Source organism: Sminthopsis crassicaudata, chromosome 1 (genome assembly GCF_048593235.1).
Source record: "Sminthopsis crassicaudata isolate SCR6 chromosome 1, ASM4859323v1, whole genome shotgun sequence".
NCBI classification, from domain to species: domain Eukaryota; kingdom Metazoa; phylum Chordata; class Mammalia; order Dasyuromorphia; family Dasyuridae; genus Sminthopsis; species Sminthopsis crassicaudata.
This window is the reverse complement of record NC_133617.1, coordinates 533641622-533664695: the sequence shown is the minus strand read 5'-3', so window position 1 is coordinate 533664695 and position 23074 is coordinate 533641622. Positions and strand designations below refer to the sequence as shown.

Here is a 23074-nt window from a genome sequence, read left to right as displayed (position 1 = left end):
TCTGGATGTTAGTTTTAGGATGAAATATATGCACTTCCAGAGAATATTTTTGTACTTGTGAGCTGACTTTATAAGCAATGCACATTTTATACACAAACATGTATGTACGTGTGTGGATGCATGTGTGTGTACAGTTCCTAGAATGTAATGTGTTCTATAAATGTTAGTTATTACTATTATTATTGATTTGCATCATAATGTCTGAATAGATACATGTACATACATATATACTGGTTTTCATTAATTTTACAAGAAAAAAGGCAATAAAATGATTGATTATGACACTTAAAGATTGATGCTAACTCATAATTCCTATACTTTAGTGGATAGATAGACATACAGAATTAGACATAGTTTAGATTCAGAAAATGTGACTATAAGAATATATTCTTAAAGATTTTTATTTGTTTACAGGACAGTTTGGGAAGTTATATAAGGATATGGGAGTGGGTTGTGATAGTAATGCCAAAGGAAGAAAATAGCAGCAATGAAATATTTTTTAAAAAGAGAGAATGAGAAATTTCAGACAAAAACAAAGAAAAATAGGGTAGCTTCACTATTATTGTGTTGTTTACCATACACTTTGAAAAATTTCATTAATATTTACAGTGTCAAAGAACTGCCTTTTTCAGTTTGTTTAGAACAAAAAAATTAAAATAAAGAAAAAGATTAAGAATTAGGAGTATGAGATGATATATGAGATTGGTATGAGATTGGATAATCTTGGGAAAACATTTATCCTACTTGGACTTTACTTTCTTCATATGCAAAATAAAAGCATTAGACTACACAAACTATGAAGTCTCTACCTTTTAAAAAGTTGTATTATTTTAAATTTCCATGAGAAATTCATCCTAACTATACAGAAGCCAGACTGACTAAAAAGGTTCATAACAACTCCATAAGCAATTATAAAACAGAAAAACTAGGTTTCTAAATTATATTTCTGAATTATATTTCATATTACAGCAGTAATCTCCAAACAGTTTTCAATGGCACATATAATAAATTTTTGAGCACACATCCCAGGAATTTATATATTTACTTATTTACAGGTTTTGTACATGTAAAACATAAAATTTGAAAGCACAAGACAAAGCTATTTTTGATACTGGAGTTAATAGTTTGCTATTAGAACGTGTTGGATAGGAAGTGATTGTTAAAAAATGAACTTTAGATAAATCATTTTACCAATTTTGTGATGAACGAATTGGAAAGAGGAGAAACTGGAAGTAGGGAAGGCACATGGAGAGCTAATAGCTGTATAAGTAGAAATTGAGTCTAATATAAGAAATGGGAAGAGAAACAATAAGATTTGATGATTATGGTAACATAGGATGAGTTAAAGTGAGGAGTCAAGGATGTCACAAGTTGCAAACTTATGTGACTAAAAGGTTGGTGATGTCCTCTACATAGTGGCTGGGTAAATTTGTGAAGAGAGATACCAATATCAACCCAATCATGTTTGCTTATTCTCTACAATTATTCTGTCCAATTTTATCCTAACAAAAGGGGGCAGAGTAAAGGGAAGAGTGTTCTTCACCAGCTACTGGCCCTGGAGCATAAAACCCACCTGCTGAGCAACAGTTACTAAAATTACCAGATGACACAGGAACCAAGATGTGGGGACTATGAAGGGACTGGGGATTTTGCCTCAGTAGTTTGAGCTGACACAGGAGTTGGTCCTTCTATAGTTGAAGGGAGCCATGGGTGAAGGCCAAATTGGACTGATGTGCTAGTGGCAGCAATAATTAGCCCTAGTAATGCTATATTATATTAGTCAGGAAAATGTGTTGATGGTCTTTTGAGTTTTTATTAACTATTAGTCATGCTATTGTAAGCATGAAACCAATGTCACCAATATGGTTATAAAGGACAGCTTGTAGGGCTGTGGTATAAATGATATAATCACTATTTCTTCTCATCTGATGAACAGCTGGAATAGGTTATTGGCAGAGACTAAAATGATTATGGTGAATAAGAATGTGCTTAGATATTTAAAGAATCAGTGTAATCATGTTAACGTTTGAATAAGAACTCTAGGAGAGATCAAGTTACATATAGTGTAGTGGGTTTAAAAATAATGGAGAAATAATCTAATTTAAAATTCATAATTATATTGAAGCAGCCAATTGAGAATCATTGCCAATTAGTGATTGTTGACTCTTGTCCAGTATAAATAAATATAAGAGGAGAGGGTAAGCTAATAAAGACAGCAAGTTTAACTGCATTTTTTCAGATTATAGAAAAGCAATTGGCTTTGTAGGGAAAAATGAGATTGTAAATTAAAGGATGTGTGAATATAGCAGTTGATAGAAGAATTACGGAGTTTAGTTGATAGTTAATTACTTTTATGTGGAACTGCACCAAAATTTTTGATTTCCAAGACCAAAGAGTAATAATTATTTTTTAAAAGTAAGACTATAACTAGCCTGAGGGACTGACAGCCATGGGAAAAATAGGAACGGGTAGAATTTCAGAGTGATGAGTGAGGTGAAAAAAGATAATGAAATTTTTCTTGGAATCATAGCATGGCCTCTCATTTGAAGTTCACAGTTCTAAAACATTATGAGAAATAAAAATAAAAAAAACTAAAGCAGTATATAGACTAAACACAACCCAGGTAACAAAATGAAAATGAAATTTTACCCAGATTCATTCTATGCCTGTTCTTGGGTATAACCCATACCCATTCCTATAAAAAGCTATTTTCTGGAAGAAGTCTTCATAACAGGAAAGAAAACTTGCACTAAACACTTGGTTGATTTGAAACTCACAAATTAACCAGAATTTGAATTTCTATTACTAAGGGCCACAGGCAAATAAAAAAATGTACAGTACCTACTAAGGTGGTTAGTTTTATTCATGAATTCATGTTGTGCTTTAAAAAAAATACTTCAAAGCATTATTGAAAGATGATTAATTCTCTGTAGCTATAAATGAGAATCATAGGCTACTTTGAAGTATGAGTTTCTGAATCCTCAGAAACTTCATTTCCCTATACAAGTTTTTACCATTTTTTAAAAATCCACTGTTTTTTTGCCTCTCTGAAAACTCAATATTACCAGAGGATAAACAAAAATTAATACTCATTCTCTTGATGATATAACAAACTAAAACTCACATACTAGTTTCCTAAAAGGACATAAAGGCCAATAGCAAAAATCTCAATTTTTGTGTCTACTATTAGACCATGAGTTTCTTGAGAGCAGAGATTAATTTTTGCCCTTTTTTATACACCCAGTACTTGTTACACTGATTGACACATAGGAGGCACTTAATAAATACTTGTTGACTGAATTTTGTTCAACAAAATTCTTGTGTGTGTGTGTGTGTGTGTGTGTGTGTGTGTGTGTGTGTGTGTGTGTTTGAAGGGAGGACAAGATCTTTGATTTCAAAGATGCACAACATTACCAGGGTGGATACTCCTTTACAGATGCAGATTAGCAGTTTCTCTATAAATCAAGTGACTCGTCCAAAGTGAGAGAAGCTGGGCTGAGAGAAGGTTGAAGTTAGTCTTTCCTGACTCTAAAGGCAGCTCAATTCACTGTGTTCAATAATATCTAGTATAAAAATTATTCTCTACAAAATTTCAAGTTCATTGATAAAATGTAAATTTGATTAGGACAAGGACTGTTTTTTGTTGTTGTCTTTGTCTCTTCAAAGTCTCCTGACAACCAGTAGGCACTTGTAGATTTGGTTTTAGAGCTACCATCATACAATTCAAAATTGAATTTGGAAGCACAATAAAAGTACTATTCCTTAGGTACCTCTGTCATTGACTTTTTATTTCAGGCCACAGAAGTTCTAGCTCCTATCCATAAAGAATTATTTGCTTCTTTATTATTAGGTAGGATTGGACCTGTGATTTCAATGGTATCAGGAACTCCCAAGGAGAAAACTCTATCACTAAGATTGGCAACTTTTCTGCAATTTGTAGTCTTAAAGAGTTGCCTAAGGGGAAATGAAAGGTTGTGGCTTAACCAGTCACACATATTACACAGCTTGTAGGTTTTAGGAGAGCCAAGTCTTCCTGACATTGAGGCCAGCTCTTTGTCCATTATGTAACTCTGTTTCCTTATTATTTTATTTCCTTTAAAAATGAATTTAAAAAATAAAAGATATAGACAATTGCTATGGATATTAGATTTTTAACTGGAAAGCATAAAAACCAACTAGAGAAATATCAAGAAAAAAATCAAAAGGGATACAACTTTAGGACCAAAATGTGTTTCTTACCTAGAATAGATAAGACTATGAAGATAAATATAATTTAAATGTTTTATAATGGAAAATATTGGGTATGATTTGGATACACTTGAAAGTTAATGCTGAATCCTAGGATCTGTTTTTTTCCCCTTTTTTTTTAAAAAATAAAAATGCCATCCTGAAGTGGATATTTGTATGTCACCAGTACATATATGCAAAGCATTCTCAAAAAGGTAGGAATTATTGTGCTATTTTATGCAAAATGAAAATGATGCTTTTTGAAAATATCGTAACATTCAGTTCTGAATGCTGTTTTTGCAGGACAGAAAACATTAACCACCTGCTGAGAAAACATACTGGAAAATAAAAGTGTCCTTCAAAACCATCTTGTACATTACATTCCCATGAGCATTATATCCATTGGAATGAGTGAATCTATAGTGGGGCCAAATAAATTTATTAAAATAGGAAGATTCAAAGCAAAATGTATTCACCTTGCAGACAATAGTCTTTTGGGAATGAATATGAAGATTTAAAAGCTGTGGGATCATTTAGAACATATTATTGAATACTAAAACATTAAATTAACCTGCAAGGCTATTCAAGGGAAGGATCTTTGTAGAATTGATGACAGTTCAGCACCATATGTCTGCAATCTTTTGTCTTTCCAACAATGGCAACAGTGAACTGGGAGGTATTTGACATTCTTATAGCACCTTTTCTCACTCCCTCTATTATTCCTAACATATTTCAAGGCATTCTTTTTATATGACAAGACATATTTTCAAGCAACTTAACCACAAATATAAAAGAATGGGATTTGTAAGACAGGTATTAAGTGGAAGACAAAACAATATTAAGCTTATGTATCTTTTTAAGCCTTTTTTTAAAAATAGAGGAAGACAGAGGGATTCAAACCTGGGATGTTACCAGTATGTAGAATATTAAGTTATGGCAATCTCCTTCACTGATACAAACTGGCAACTTCAGGAGAGACTAAGCAGTTAAAATGACTTGCCATGGTCACATATGTATCAGATATAGGTCCTGAAGCCAGTTTTTTTGACTTCAAAGAAAATATTCTATCCACTTTGATACGTTGTCACTTAAAATTATTATTATTGCTTTTTATTTACAAATATATGCATGGGTAATTTTTCAGCATTGATCCTTGCAAAACCTTCTGTTCCAACTTTTCCCCTCCTTCCCCCCACCCCCTCCCCCAGATGGCAGGAAGACCAATACATGTTAAATATGTTAAAGTATATGTTAAATACAACATATGTATATATGTCCATATAGTTATTTTGTTGCACAAGAAGAATCAGAATTTGAAATAAGATAAAATTAACCTGAGAAGGAAATCAAAAATGCCAGTGGACAAAAACAGAGGGATTGGAAATGCTATGTAGTGGTTCACACTCATTTCCCAGAGTTCTTTCATTGGGTATAGCTGGTTCTATTCATTATTGATCAAATGGAACTGATCTGGTTCATCTCATTGTTAAAGAGAGCCTCGTCCATCAGAATTGATCATCATATAGTACTGTTGTTGAAGTATATAATGCTCTCCTGGTCCTGCTCATTTCACTCAGTATAACTTCATGTAAGTCTCTCCAGGACTGATCATTTCTTACAGAACAATAATATTCCATAACATTCATAAGCCACAATTTATTCAGCCAATCTCCAATTGATGGGCGTCCACTCAGTTTCCAGTTTCTGGCCACTACAAGAAGGGCTGCCACAAATATTTTTGCACATACAGGTCCCTTTCCCTTCTTTAAGATCTTTTTTGGATATAAGCCCAGGAGTAACACTATTGGATCAAAGGGTATGCACAGTTTGACGACCTTTTGAGCACAGTTACAAATTGCTCTCCTGAATGGCTGGATGTATTCACAATTCCACCAACAATGTATCAGTGTCCCAGTTTTCCCACATCCCTTCCAACATTCAGCATTACCTTTTCCTGTCATCCTAGCCAATTTGAGAGGTGTGTAACTCAGAGTTGTCTTAATTTGCATTTCTCTGATGAATAATGACTTGGAGCATCTTTCCATATGGGTAGAAATAGTTTCAATTTCTTCCTCTGAAAATTGTCTGTTCATATGTTTTGAACATTTAACAATTGAAGAATGGCTTGATTTCTTATAAATTAGAGTCAATTACCTCTATATTTTGGAAATGAGGACTTTATCAGAACCTTTGACTGTAAAAATGTTTTCCCAAATTATCGTTTCCCTTCTAATCTTGTCTGCATTAGTTTTGTTGTATAAAAGCTTTTTAATTTGATATAATCAAAATTTTCTCTTTTGTGATCAATAATGATTTCTAGTTCTTCTTTGGTCACAAATTCCTTCCTCCTCAACATATCTGAGAGGTAAACTATCCTGTATTGTTCTAATTTATTTATAATCTCATTCTTTATGTCTAAGTCATGAACCCATTTTGACCTTATCTTGGTGTATGGTGTTAAGTGTGGGTCAATGCCTAGTTTCTGCCATACTAATTTCCAATTTTCTCAGCAGTTTTTGTCAAACAGTGAATTCTTATCCCAAAAGCTGGAGTTTTTTTTTTTTTTGTTTGTCAAACACTAGATTATTAAAGTTATTGACTATTTTGTCCTATGAACCTAACCTATTCCATTGATCAATGAGTCTATTTCTTAGCCAATACCAAATGGTTTTTGTGACCGCTGCTTTATACTATAATTTTAGATCTGGTACAGCTAGACCACCTTCATGTGATTTTTCTTTCATTAGTTCCCTTGAAAGTCTTGACCTTTTGTTTTTCCAGATGAATTCTGTTGATACATTTCCACTCTTAATTGTTTTTTAACATTTGTAACTAATATTTTGAAATTTGAATCAAACTTTAAGTTAATTAGCATCTGAGTCACTGGTGGCCTTTTAATTAACCACCACATTTTATGATTACTACAAAGGACTCATTTGTCCTAAAATATTACTTGCTGCGCTATCATCTTCATCAGTAAAGGAAGTTGAAATCTGAACCGAACTAACAATTCCTAAGAAGGATAAGGAAACATTTACTTTACTTTTTTTTCAGCAGACATGGAACTTCAGAACTTAAGTATTTAGGAAAGAACATTGCAAACTTTTTTCAGATATATTTATTGTATTGGAATTTTGTTTTTGTTTTTGTCACAAGGGAAGATTCAGTTTGGCAGAAGGGAAATTAAAATGCCATGGAAAAACAAAAAATTATCAATAAAATATATTTAAATAAGTAGGTTAAAAATAGATAAATAAAATGGTTAGGATAAAATCTAGCAATGACTCTTAGTTATTCCAGTTACTTCAAGAATTATCTAAAGATTCTAGTTGACAGTATTGTCCTTAGTTTTGGTTTTGAGAGCCAATCTAGCTCTGAAATGTGCTTTAGTTTCTCTTTATTCTTTCATGGGAAAACTTCAGGTAGCTCAAAGTATTAAAATGCCTGCTATAGGTCTTGGGAGTATTAGATTTAAAATCTATAATAAAATTATGTTGTCTATAAGTTTTTGTAGCTTCATATATCATTTCTCCATTTCCTTGTGTTGTTTTTGACTGGGAGGTTTTTTTTTGGGGGGGGAGATTATTGTCTTTTTTGATTTCTTTAAATAATTAATGTCAGTTTAGAGAAATTTTTTCTCCAATATCTAAAAACCTCTCAACTTATACACTTATATATTCTTTGTCTCCAGTGTTTCTTACATTTTAGAACAGTTAAGATTTCTTCATGTTTTATCAAAAATGTTACTATTAAGAGAATAGTTTATGTAATAAACAAGGAAATTAAACTACATAAGTCAAATACAAAAAAAAAAGATGATAGCAAATACAGCAATCAGAACAGACACAAATCAAGACAAAATCACCTTAAGAAATACTTTTAAAATTTTGATAAGTTTCCTGGAAAACTAATGGTCCATACAAAGAGAAAATAGCAATTTTTCTCCTACTCCTTTTTGTCCCTACATTTCTAAAGTACAGAAATCTCAAAGATATGTTAATATAATGGTAAAATGACCACTTGTATCAAGTCTAAGAGAAAATTAAGCCAAGAAATGCATAATACCAAAGGTTACCATGCAGTAAATGGCAAAGCCCAAAACAGAACAACTCACCTCCCCCAATAGCCACTCCTTTCACTTGTTATTGGGCTGACAGGTAGTTAACACTTGATTAATTACTGGAAAAAGCTGGATCACCTAAGCAAACACAATGAAACAGAGTACTTGTATATTATATGAAAGATACTGGCAGGTTTGGGGGCTTTGTTTTTTTTTAAGCAATTACCTCTTCCATAAATTCAATTGTATTTAAAGGAATTTTTTATAGACACATGTTTTTTTTTTTTACATTTTAATAGGCATATTTTAAAATGTTATAAGTGAAGAATTAAATATTTCATTTATATAGAATATAGTATTAAACTATGTGACCAATATTTTTGGCTATGAATTTTACCTTGTGGTTCACTCTTAATCAAAATCTCTTGATTTCCATTGATTTTTGGCTATTCTTTCAAAAGAGCCTTCTAGAAGCCTACAGATGAAAGAAATAAGAATAATTTGCAATTAAAAGAGTCAACCCTAAATTCTTCCTCTAATTTTCCAATCAGAAAGGAAGAAACACTCATTCTAAACATTTTCTAAAACTTTGTTAGTATACCTTTCCACTTGTTTTTAGTGTTTAACGTTTTCTCTTTTTTCTTATCCATTTCAGTTGGTTGGGAAAATGCACTAAAGTTACAATCTCATTCCAATCAATTAGCAGACAGGTAACTGTCTGTATTACTAAGTATCCCAACTATCCTGAAAAACACCCTAGTGAGCACTTCAGCATTATTCTTCACTTAGTGTTAAAATCCAGCTTCTTATCTTACAAGGCACGGACTGCACTTTTTATTGTATTCAGTACTGGACAATGCTGAGCATCAGCATTTTAGAAATAAAAGTGAAGCCCTGTGAAATTAGTTCGTATTAAAATGGGCATTTTAAATTGCCACCATAAAATAAGTAGTCATTTTGGAGAAATAAATAGAATACCCCATAGAAGACAAAAACAGTCAGTCACTAAACATGTATTAAGAACCTACTATGTGCCAGACACTGTATTAAAAGCTAGGGATAAAAAGAAAAGTAAAAGACCCTGTTCTTAAAGCATTCACAATCTTAGGGGAGAAACAACATGCAAACACTTATGTACAAACAAGCTATACATAGAAAAACTAAAAATAATCAACATACGGAAGGCACTTGAAGGAAAAGGTATTGAGAAATGCTTCCTGTGGAAGGTGAGATTTTAATTATGACATAAAGAAAGCTAGGGAAGCCAGAGGGTAGAGCTGAGGAGGGAGACCTTTGCAGGTAAGAGTCAGGAGATGAAGAGTCTTATTCGAGGAACAGCATGGAAGCCAATGGATGAAGGAGTACATGGGGCAACAGTATAAACTGTGAGAAGTCTGGAAATATAGAGGATGGATGCTAAATTATGAATAGCTTGAAACAGCAGAGGATTTTATATTTGATCCCACAGGTGAGAGGGAGCCACTAGAGTTTACTGAGCAGAAAAGTTACAGGGTCAGACAGGTACATTAGGAAGATCATTTTGACAGCTGAGTAGAAAATAGAATGGAATGGGGAGAGAACTGAGTCAGGCAAGCAAATAAGATGACTATTGCTATAGTCCTGGAGTGAAGTAAGGAGAGCCTGCATCAGAGTGGTTCAGTATCAGAGAAAAGAAGGAAATATATGCAAGAGATGTTACCAAATCAACAGGTCTTGGCAACAGATTGTTTATAAGGAATGAAAGAAAGTTTAGGAGTTAATTATGAAACATAGATTGCAAGTCTGTGGATGGTTAACTTCAACAGTAATAAGGAAGTTTAGAAAGGGGAGGGTAAGTGGAAAAAGATATATGAATTCTGTTTGGAGTATGTCCAGTTTAAAATGTCTATTGGAATCCAAACCAGTTCAAAGTATCCATTAGGCAGCTGGAGTTGCAAAACTGAGGATTAAGACTAGAAAACAGATCATTAATATATATATAATTGATTAAGATCTCATATAAATAGAAAATAGCTAAGATTTACATAGCTCTTACATAGTGCCAAGCACTAGACTAAGTACTTTACAATTCTTATTTGATCATCACAATAATCCTGGTAGGTGGGTACTACCCAAGTAATATTCCTATTTTATTAATGAGGAAACTAAGGCAGAGAGAAATTAAGTGACTTTTTCAGGATCACCCAGTTAATAAATATCTGACTCTGGACTTTAATTTAGATCTTACTGACTCCAGGCCTAGCATTCTATTCACTGCTTTATCTAGAAGCCCAATAAATATATAATATGCATGCTGGGGGTGGGAAGGTGAGGCATGCATGTGTATGAGACAGAGAGAGAGATAAAGAGACAGAAACAGTATTTTTGCAGGAGTTAAAATTATAACTATAATTGGAAGCAATGTGGGAACCTATCAGTTGTGGGATGGCTGAATAAACTGTGGTATATTGTTATAATTGAATATTATTGCATAGAAAGAAACAATGAATTATGAATAATTCATAGAAGTACATGAAGATGAAGCAAGCAGAACAATTTACATGATGTTTCACATAATGTGAAGGGAAACAACTCTGAAAAACTTTATAACTATTATCAATGAAGTGACCAATCATAAATTCAGAGGGCTGCTGATGAAACATGGCTCTCACTTCTCAGCAACTAGGGGAAGGTTTATGGTTTCAGAAAGTCATTTTTATATAGAGGCAATGAATTCATTAATTTGCTTGACTGTATTTAGCTATTTTAAGAGTTCTATGGAAAGCAGAGGATCGTTGGGAAGGAACAATGATATAAAAATAAAGGAAAAGCACTTCCTGTGATGTCAGAGGACCTCCATTCAATTTTGACCTCTGACTCTCGATACCTATGATAATGATAGGAAAATCATTTAGTCTTCCTGGACTTTCATTTCTTCTTCTACAAAATGAAAGGTCTGAACCATATGACCTTTGAGATCCCTTCTAGTTCTAGATCTATGACCCTAAGAAATGATCCTAATAAAACACCTTTAAAATAAAAAAGAATATGCAATTATAACAATTAATTAAAATGTGCTAAATGTTAAGTGAATACCATTTAAAACCTCTAGGTAGGCAGAAATACAGAAGTATTGGTCAACTGTTTAGGTGTACTTAATTCTAATATCTTACTTTAGAAGAGGAAATTGTGAGCTGACTACTGAAAGTAGTTGCCCAACAATTTCATTAACCAATCTCACAGTAATTTCAAAATATTAAAAATTCAGTATAACTGAGTGTTTAATTTAAATATAAGGAATTACAATTTCTAGAAAAACTGGACTAACTGAAGTAAATTAACATAAGGAATTATATTACATTATTGTGCCAAGCATTTTAAACAATTTACATATTCAAAAAAAATTAACCACCTGTGAAAAGTATAAGAGAAAGAAAGGAAAATACGGAATTCACTTCATTAAGTACAACATGCATTTATTAAATATCTACTGTATACAATTCACTGTAGAAAAAAACCTTGTCATTATTTAATTCTATAAGAGGGTAACCAATAATAACTTGCCAGAGATCCCAGAGATAACTTTGTAAAAGAAGAAAATTATGTTTATTCACCATATTAAAACCAAAGTCCACATTTAACAAGCTTATCTATTTCTTTACTACCACATTCTCACGTCTTCCATGTTGTTTTTCTATGCAGAAAGGGGTAGTAAATGAAAGATGCTTTGAAATGTACTAAATCTAGAGTTAGAGGTACTGGGTTTGAATTCAGTCTGTAATGTACCATCAGTAATCTTAAATGAACTAATTCTATTAGGATCCCAATTTCTTGATTTGTAACATGAAAACAGTGATTAGATGATTCTTTTTTTGAGGCAATCAGTGTTAAATGACTTGCCCAAGATCACATATCTAGTAAGTATCTGCTTCTAGATTTAAACTCTCATCCTCCTGACTCCAGACTCAGTGCTCTATACACTGCACTACCTCGCTACCTCAGAATTAGATGGACTTTAACATTTTTCCTGGTTCTCCTTAGTCCTAGAGTCCTTCACTCTATATATTCTTCCACCCCATAGACTTGTATTTCCTCTAAAAATATCTCATCCTTTGATATTGTTTCTGATGCTGACAACTTCTCTAACATACTCAGGAAAAGTTCTTATACTACTTGATCACCATTGCAATTTCAGGTACTACTCTCTCTGCCATTACCTCCCAACAATCTCTTTTCATTTGAAACCCACAGTCTGATTAGGATTCTCTAACATATTCTCCTTTCTTTGTAAATGGATATCATATGATCTGTTCAGTCACAGTAAATTTCAACTTTGTTGTGGGCAAGGACTACCATTTCTGTATTTATATAGATGTCGCCATATATAATGTCATAGAAAGTTTATATTCTACAGGAAGATAAAATAAGAACACAAAATAAAATGTATGATATGTTAAGTGCAAAAGAAAGTTAGAGACAAAAAGCTTCACTACATACAAAAATTGTTATGAATGACATATATATGAATTAGGATTGTGTTCTAAAAGGATAGTTTTAAAGGATTCAGAGCAAAGTTTCTTTTAAGATTGGAACTTTCCTAAATATATTACAAACATAATTTATAAAAATTGAATTATCCAAAAAATTTTGACAAGATACACAAACAATACAAACATATGTACTTGTAAAGTTCTTTTATTATTAAATAATAATAATAATAATAGTCCTTGCCAGTTCTCATATTTTCAAAACTAAGTTTCATATAAATGACCACATTATCATATAACTCTAAAAGTTTAAAACTTTAATTCTTAATAGGTCACAGTTTATCTTTTCAAAGGACTATGTCAATTCACTGAAGAGATAATTCTAAACCTCTATGACAACCAAGGAGTCCTTAGCAGTCAACTGTTCATTATACAAATAAAGGAAATCCTTATACAATCATTAAGAGCTTTTTATAGAAATACACTCATTTCCTGGTACTTGTGTAAATACATTTTGAAAGTAGCCTTAAATGCTTTTGCCCAGCCCCTTTTAGCATTATTATTTAAACAGAAGCATTATAATAATCAAAATTTCATTTAACCTTAATAATGTTTCTCTTACATTATTTGGCATGACTGATTCTTTCTCTCTTCTCCTCCCTACTTCCCAATACACACAATTTTTTGTGTGTTCACTATAGTGTTCTTGGAAAATCAGTAAGATATATTTACAAGACTTTATTAAAGACCTTATATTATGAAAATCACCCTCTTCTAGATTATTCTATTAAAACCTGACTCTGAAGGTTCATTATGACATGGAAGGTGACCCTGATTTTTTAAATACTATAGTGAGGAATACAAGCTCTGACAAATTCTACCAAACTGAAATAGGCTCTTACCAGGGACATGATAAACAACTATTATCTGTTTTCTGAGTACCAGAGTAATTGAGTATGGAAAGACTCTCATAGAAGGATTAGTCAACCAGTGATGAATGTTTTGTTTTTGCCATATATGACCTACACAATTGACAAAAGCACAGAATAACTCAGTCATATAATGGCTTCCTACTTGTAAATGATGATGACAAAATGGTAGAAAAGTAGGAAGAGGATACTATTACTAGTCAATCTATGTCCAACACTGAATAAGGTCACACACTAAAATATATGAATTACATCCACATTGTTATAAATGAAGCCAGAATATGTGACTGGTAAAGATAGCAAGACGATAACACACACAAAAAAATGACAGGGCACTTCTGAGGGGAAAGACAAAATGATGGAGTAGACAAAACACTCACCTGAGTTTTTCAACATTTCCTTCCAAACAATTTTAAAATAATTCTTCAAAATCAAATTCTGGAGAAACAGAGACAACAAAAAGTCAGAATGATAGATTCTTACAGCCCAAGACAATTGGGAAGACAGCTATAACATAAGAGTGGTAGCTGGCCAGAAGCACACATGAACGAAACGTCAATAGTGGGTGACAGAAGTATTAGTAGCTTTGGGAGTTCTCAAGTCAGAGACAATCATAAAGGGATCTAGGAACCAAGCAGGAAAAGATTACAGTTGACCCTATTGTACACTGGATGCAGGACCAGATATTGTTTGGCAAATCCATTATCTATACTCACTTTTGGGTGATTGTTCCAGGGTGGAAAGGAACACTTTAAGTCAAGAGGGAGTGGGTTCCCTGAGTAGCAGTATTGTCTTAAGTTACAAAAGATCAGGTGCCCTTCTTGGGTAAAGATCAGCATTTAGAGCAGGAGTACAGTGATTATACCTCTCCCCAGATCACACCACTTTGGAAGTACTGAAAAATTCTAAGTCCCCAGTCTGAAAATAGTACTGTAAAAAATCCTGAAACTTAAAATGGTGTTCCAACACCCAAGCCAGAAACACACCCAAAATTTAACATAAAATTAACTGTCAAGAAATAGATGAACAAACAACAAAAAGAACTTGGCCATAAAAAGTTATTTATAGGTGATAAGAAAGATTAAGCACAAACTCAAAAGACAAAAAAGGCAAAAACACTAAACAAATATTTTCAAAAATTAGATAAAGTAATAAGAACAAAGGAAGAAAATTATGAAAAGATTTTGAAAAAATTAATTTGATAGATTGGTATTTGAGGCACATAAAAAAAGAAAAGAAAAGAAAAGAAACAAACCTGAAAAAATAACATCCTAAAAAGCAAAATTGGCCAAATAGAAAAAGAGGTACAAAAGTTTCTTGAAGAAAATAATCTTTAAAAAGTGGAAGCTAGTAACTCCTTTATATTAGAAATAGTTAGAAAACAAGATCAAAAAATGAAAGAAAATTGAAAAAATGGGAAATATCTCATAAGAAAAACAACTGACCTGAAAAATAAATTGAGGACAATTTTTAAATTATTACCTGGTTGATAAATGGCCAAAAAACATGAACAAGCAGTTTTCAGCAGAAGAAAGCAAAATTACCGATAATCATATGAAAAAAAAAAATCCTAAATCTCTACTACTTAGAGAAATGCAAATTTTAAAAATCCAGAGGGTTAACTCTAACCCATCTTTATTATCAAATGACATTTCTCTCCTTTCCACACTCTACATATAGCCAAACTTTCCTTTTTGTTCTTCATACATAACAATTCATTTCTCATTTCTGCTTTTTTTCCCCCTATGTCATATACCTAGAATGTACTCCTTCCCAACAGCCATCCCTTTTAATCACTTATCTCCTTTGAAACTCAGCTCAAGCACCAATTTCTATTAGGGTGTTCTTAACCTAAGATTCCCATAAGGGATTTCAGAGGAAAATAAATGAGAAATTAATTACATCTTTACTGCCACAAATGTTAATTTAATTTAATGTTTCTTTCCATTATGAATGTAGACAAGAACATTAGTATTTAATAGTACCTATGGCTTTGTCACCAAAAGAAATCACAAATACTTCTATCTCATATTAAAAATGTTGCAGATAGCTCAAAATTTTTTTAACTTATTGCTATTTTGAAATAATTATATTTATTAGACTTACTATTTCTTTTAAGATACTTGAATTCTGATAACTATTTCAATATAATTTATTTCCTTTGTAATCATCTATATTTTATTTTACATTTAAAAAATTATTCTGAAAAGGGGGATTAAGACTTTACTAGACTTCCAAAGGAATCCATGACACACACAAAAATTAAGAATCCTTCTTTTATGCTTCATGTTTCCTGATCCTACCACTGCATAGCCTCCTTACTCTTTCAAAAAAACATCACATTATATTTGTCTTATGTATTTATAAACATATTTACACACACATACAGATACACATATATTATCTCCTCATTTTGTTCTTGATGGCTGAGGCCGTTTCATTTCTGTCTGTATTCTTCAACTCTTAGTACAGTGCCTGACTTGTACTAGATTCTTAATAAATGTTTATTAAATGATTGATTTAAGGAAAGCAATGTGGCTGCCACTATGACAGATGTAAATGGAGGAAAAGATTAGCAAATTTAGGCTGCAAATTCATGACTTCATTAGTCCCCTCCTGCACTCAGCACAATACTGGTTCATTTTCTCCTTTAACCTCTAATCTTCCCCTAAAATGTGCATAAACATCATCCAATTCACTCATTCTCATATCATCCTTTTATGCATAAGTCCACAAAAGGTCCTATTCACAGACCTTTACTAAAATATGAGAAAAACACTAGAGTTTTAAAGCTGCATAGTATTTGGCTCCCCTCTCTTCAGTCCAAAATTCTTTTATTTTTTAGTAACAGCTATTCTTCATTATCATCCCATTTATTAAGATTTTTCTTTTTCCCTTTATCTAGACTATTTGCCCTACTGCTGGAGAAGCAGTTATTGATCTGTAGAATGTTGCCATATATCCTGCCAAGCAAAGGTTGGAAAGCATCATAATAGTTCTCCCAACTTTCCTTAAGAAACCCAGATATGTTATTTACATCTTTGGACCTGAGCCAATTCTTAAGAGGTCTGCTTCCATCAACCCAGCTCTCTGTACAGTTTAGGGTCTTAGAAACAATTATAAGGAATTCAATGGAGGACTGCATAAACATCTTTAAATATACATGCATACATGTGTATGTGTGTCTGTGCGGGTATAAACTGAACATTTTATGAAGTTTTATGTCTCTATCTTTACAAAGTAACTGAAATTCATTTTGTAATTATTTAATATAATTTATATGTAACAAATAATTTTCTTTTTAAGATTTTTTTCTACCAAAAATTTTCTTATAGTGAGAAAAAAACAGTTACAAAATTCATTTGGAAAAACAAAAAGTCAAGAATATCAAGGGAATAAATGAGAAAAAATGTTAAGAAAGATACCAAATCTCAAACTATATTACAAAGCGGTAATCATAAAAATGATCTGGTGCTGGCTACAATTCAGAGTGATGGATCAGTGGAACAGATTAGGTACAGAAGACTTAGTAGCACATGATCATCATAATTTAGTATCTGATAAACCCAAAGATCTAAGCTTTGGGGACAAAAAAAATTACTATTTGACAAAAATTGCTGAGAAAACTGGAAAGCAATTTGACAGAAACTAGATATAGACCGATATTTCACACCATATGGCAAGGTATGGTCAAAAAGGGCACATGATTTTGACAAAGGATGATATCATGAGCAAATTAGGGAACATAGAAAATTCTATTTGTCAGTTCTATGGATAAGAGGAGCACTTATAACCAAACAGATCACAGTAAGCTGTTAAAAAAAAAAGACTTCATTATTTGCATGCTTTTATCCCTCTCCCATTATACAGAGAATAAATTAGTAGAGACCAATAATTTTTCCCCTATCTTTCTTTGTATCTCCAATGCCTAGCATAGTGGCTGGCAATGAGTAAGAACTTAATAAATGCTGATTGACTTGATTTGACCCATGAAAATCTTTACTGATCTCCATCTCTCGTATGTTTGTTATTCTTTGTACAAGTGAATCCTTAAAATACTGTTAAGATATCATTGTTTATTTGAGTTTTTCATCAAATTTTCTATAAGTTTGTTTTTTTCCTTCCACTGCTTCTGGTTGTTTTGTGAGGTCATATGACTTGTTCTCTTCCATGATTCTTCTCCATAAGGTTTCATAAATAAATTTTATATTTAAAACTAGTATTCTTCTTGCATATACTATTTCTCTTCTTGGCAAGTAAATCAAAGGGTTGCTAGCTGAAATGATTTATAATTTCTTTTGTTTTCCCTGTTATAATGTTAACAGCAGTTGCATTTATCTAAGAAATGATGATAGTTTGTATCAATCTTTCATCAGTTTTCGGTGTCAACATCTTATTTAAATAGATTAAGTTGGAGTTGCTTCAACTGCAGAACATGTTATCAATTCATTTTTATTCTGCCTCCTGACTTAGTAATCTATTTCTATTTTTACTCTAATAAGTCCCAAGTCAACAATCAGTTATATTCCATTTGTTAAAATATAATTAATTTCTTCTCTTTTTTTGGTGCTGTTATTTATTGCTTATAATTTCAAAAATCTTATTATTCTCTTCTTTAAAAAGTCATTTATGACAGCAAGAGACCTCTGTGTAATCTAGTGGTATTTGGACTATTTCATTTCTTACTTCTGAATTATATTTTCCAAAGAATTTTTTGCAATATTTGTGCTGTATTCATCAAGTATTAAAGCCTGTTTTGATTTAATTAGGCCAAGCTATGCAACTAAAAAGCTATATTACCAGAGGCCAGTCAACCTCAGTCTTAATTCTCTCATCTGTAAAATGAGGACTTAAAATTAAATGATCTCTAAGTTGCCTTCCAGCTCTAAGATTATTTGATTCTGGAAATGTCCTAAAAGCATCAATTTAAGGTTTATAAAGCATTGATAAGGCCAAACTTAAGCAAACTATCAAGGCCAAAATTTTCTTTCAGCAAATCATGTTCCTTTTTCTTAATCCTCATCCTGTTTCAGAGTTCTTCATTTTCTTGTATCTTCCCAGTCCTCCATATTAGGCATCATCACTAAATCATCAGGCCCCAAACAACAATCAAGGCTGGTCACTGCCATGATTTCTCCATTGTGCCCTGACTCATTATCATATTCCTATCCCCCTTTTCATCCCCTCAATTGCCCTCTACCTTGCCAAATATCCAAATTTTCAAAAGAATATCTTTTTAAACTGGAGGAGAAAGACCCTTAGCTTGGCACACCCACTCTCATCAAAATTTCTAAGACATTTGTTCATTTTAATAGGTGACCCACATATGCTACAAATTTTGTTGTAAAATCAGGACTCTAATAGTCAGAATTTGGAATCAAATTGAAAAGCAAAGCCATAATACAAGGAAGCGTCTTTAACAGTCTTTGTAGTATCCTTCAGATTGTTCCACACAGGTAGTTACCATATTTATCAGTAAACTATAAGGCCAGTGAACACTTAGTATATATAAAAATCTTGTTAAATTTCTATCTGAATAATTAATATATATTATTCACATAAAAAGTATTGGTGGAATTCCATAGTGAAATGGCACACTATGAATTTGGATATACTTCAAATGAAACCATATTCTTCCCTCAATCAAAAAAAAATCCATATCACAGGAAAATTCAAGTAGAATACAGAGGCCTATATTCTAAGTATATTTTCTATGACTAATAAGATGTTAAAAAGAGGCTCATGAAGGCTATGTTCTGAAGAGAGGGATATGTGATAGAGATGTAAATGAGCATTTAACATCCCCAGCTGTGAGTTATTAACCACTTGAGGACAGAAATATAGTTTCCCTCAGTAAGAAGGAGAGTTATTATGCCTTTCACACAATCTATAACTTAAAGACACCATTGGCATAATAAAGTTATTAAAGTCTCTTCTTAAAGGGAGAGACTATAATAACTCACTGCTACCTTAATCAGAACTAGTGAGTTCTGGAGTATATCACCCTTCCTAAGTAAATTGAACAGGCACTTTCTTATTTGAAAAGTATTTAAATACATTAATATACCATATTAACAAACAATTTAAAAATGACAGAATTATATGTTTGAATTTTAAAGGCAAAGGGAAAGAAAGAGAATAAGCATTCATTAAAAATCTACTGTGTGTCAGACACTATGCTAAATGCTTTACAATTATGATATCATTTGAGCCTCCCAACAATACTGGTAAGTAGGTAGTATTTTATACACTTGAAGAAATTGAGGCAAAAGTTAACAAACTTACCTAGAGTGACATAACTAATAAGTATATGAGGTTGTATTTGAACTTCCACTTCAGGTCCAGCTCTCTATCCACTATACCACTTAATAAATAATTGATCAATTTCTTATTTTCAATACACAACCTTAAATTTGAGGCTTAAATTTCTTACTACCAAGTATTAAAATCTTCCAAAATTGTCAATTAGGGAAATTTAACTGAAAAAGAACTTTCAATTTACTTTTATTGGAAAATGTCTCAATAAGTCTGACAAAATAAGAGTTTTAAAATACAAAGTCTAGTGTGACTTTTGAAGTAGCCATATATGAAAAAAAAAAAATAAATGAGTACTGTCTAAATTCTATATTATAACTAATAAAGCAAAAGTGCTTGATAGATTGTGATTTATGAACACATTGGAATAAGATTAAACTTAAGAAGTTTACCATTAGCTAAATAAATAAAACACTCTTGTATGCTAATTATTCTTCCATGTTCTATTAGGGCAAAACATTTTATTAAATTTTTAACTCCTTTGAAAAATTTGGGAGAAAAAAACAAAACAACAACAACTTAAGACCAAAGAAGATATCAATCCTTAAAAGATATATTCTGGGATTTTCTTATTGAATTATATAATAAGGCTTTTCTCTAGTAGTATAGCTGAATAAAATTGTCTCAGAAGTTGATTAGGATAAAGTCCAAATAGAGTCCCTTTCTGAGAGGGCATGTATTATAGTCTAGAAGAGTCATAAGAAGTCTATTAAAGTCATTGGATCAAAAGGCACCCCATGGCAGAATATTTTAAATAATGTTAATGCTGGAACTTACTCCAGGATTTAGATTTGCTTTGAATGTCGGTACTACAAGCTTGCCTTCAAGGGATATTTTTCCCATTATTTCATCCCAATAACCAAATCAGCATCTCTCCATGCTTTTGGTGGCTACTTTGTGAAGAACTTATAACAACAATAATCATACCTGACTGATGTGGCAGGAGAAAGGGTAGACATTTAAGTTTCCCTACATTCTACCACTGAAAAATTGAGAAAATTCTTTTTAAAAACAATATTACAATCTTTTGGAATAATGAAAAAAGGTTGTAATAAGAACTTTTGTTTCACTACATAACTTCTACTCTCCCAAAATACTGTTTTTGTTATGGTATTCATATAAAATAATATATGGCTAATATGAGACAAATTTATGCAAGAAATACACCATAGAAATTATCATGTATTATAGAAATGTGAGTGTAACAATGGTCATCCTTCTGGACAGCATGACTTGAGAGAGGGCCCCTACTAATTACATATGTGCCCTGATAATTTCTGGTGGCCTCTTGAGGAAAAGGCATGTGGATCCAGACATATGCTCCCCTTTCCCTGCTTGATGGAAGACTGCACTGAAGAGGACTGACTAGTAAGCAGAAAGTATTTCCCATTCATTGGACTTTTCTGTTATACTTATTTTCTTACTGTCTTCTGAAGAGTTATAATCAACAAACCTCTATTCAAATTATATTTCTGGCATTTGCTAGCTGGATAAACAAGAGCAAATTACTTAACCACTTTGAGCCTAATTCCTTATTCATAAAATTGGGATAATATTTTTGTAACTTAGAGAAGGTAAAAATGGCTCACACGAGGGGAATGAAAATTAAAGGGGTAATTGGTAAAATATAAAAATGTGTGTGTTTCATATTGCATGTATCTGCAACACTAAGAGAAAACAAAGCAAAGGATATCTTGAACATCCACTAATTTTAAGAAATCATTTCAATAAGATTAATACAAATTAAAAAACTATTTTCTTTTTCTTTCCAGCTAATATCCCATTTGCCAAAACTACTACATTTAATTTAATATATAGAAATTTGGAAAGATGCACTCATTTAAAATTCAAATACCAGCAACATTTATGGTGATTATTGTTAGGATTACAAGGTAATATACTTGGTTCACACCTTTAAAGGAGTTTATAAAGACATTGCTTTAAAGGTGTGAACCAAGTATATTACCTTGTAATCCTATGACCAAAGGAAAGTTAAATATTAAAAAATATTTTCTTATAATGGTGGCAAGGGTGAATTGGCCTATTTCAACCATCCCAAGGAAAATGTTCCCAAAGCTCTCCTAGAAACTTCTGGAGACCCCAAGGATACGTGTGCTATTATATTTTTTAAAGAAGAGAGAACTGCCAACCAGGATTTCTCTCAACTCTCTAGGAGGTGTCACATAAATCCAGGAAGACATGCAAAAGGCAAAACTTCCACTCTAGGATTATGATGATCTTACTCATGATATCCAAATGATAATACCACCTTAACTAGCAAGCTTGGCAATTGGATTCCTGGCTATCTTTACTTCTTTCGTGTTTTTTTCTTTCTGATCTTAGGTAAGCAAGTACTCTTGAGACAGTCACATTTAGGTTTGAAAGCAATCTTATAAATCTGAGAGTTTGAGCTTTGGATCCCATTGAGTTAGAGTTTGTTGGTAGCAGAAGGCTATATATCAGAGAGGTCAGCCATGGAGAATCTATTCAGTCCTAGACATTTTAATAGCAGATAAGTTACAGTATTTGTTGGACAGTGCTAAACTGAGGTAAGATATAAAAAGCATAATTAGTAGTAATGCAAGTAACCGCTGCTCAGCAGTTTCTACTGGCAATTAAAGGCTTAATTACTTAACTCTGTTTTAAGTTAATTTTCATCAAATATGTCTTTGTGATTCTTTTATGTTTAACATTTCTTGTGTGCATAGGAATAAATTACCTGTTGTATATCTGATTTACCCATTTCACCAACTACTCTTTTATCATTATTATCATTCCTTTCTCTTTAGAGAAATCTTAAATGTAAGCTATAAATAAAATTGTCTCAAGGAATGGGGGTGAGGACTTTAATGAGAGCCAAAGAATGTAAGGACAAGAAGCCTAACCCTACTAATTAGAGGCAGGCTCCCTCAGGACTGAATGCAATCCAAACTGCTTACCTCAGTATGGTACTGGGACTGAATACAGTAACTCAGCCCTTGTGTAGATGTCAGCAACTAATCCTCCAGATTAGAAAATGATACTTTAAAAAAAAAGTTTTGAGTGGAAAAGAAGAATTAAGAGAATCAAAATCAAAG

General features: G+C 32.2%; 1 protein-coding gene across 14 annotated transcripts in view; it reads right to left on the bottom strand.

Moving 5' to 3' along the window:
• Positions 1-23074, bottom strand: part of PAM (peptidylglycine alpha-amidating monooxygenase) — a 344584-nt gene that overhangs the window by 303736 nt on the left and 17774 nt on the right. For 8 of the 14 annotated variants that reach the window (XM_074281870.1, XM_074281880.1, XM_074281881.1 and 5 more), the window contains 3 exons: positions 14063-14120; positions 8685-8762; positions 8342-8425 (listed from right to left, as the gene is read on the bottom strand). The exons of 2 other annotated variants lie outside the window; for them this stretch is intronic. The gene's annotated coding sequence lies outside the window, so the exon portion shown is untranslated. The remainder of the gene's footprint in view (positions 1-8341; positions 8426-8684; positions 8763-14062; positions 14121-23074) is intronic. 4 more of the 14 variants (XM_074281874.1, XM_074281875.1, XM_074281877.1 and 1 more) reach the window with 3 other exon arrangements.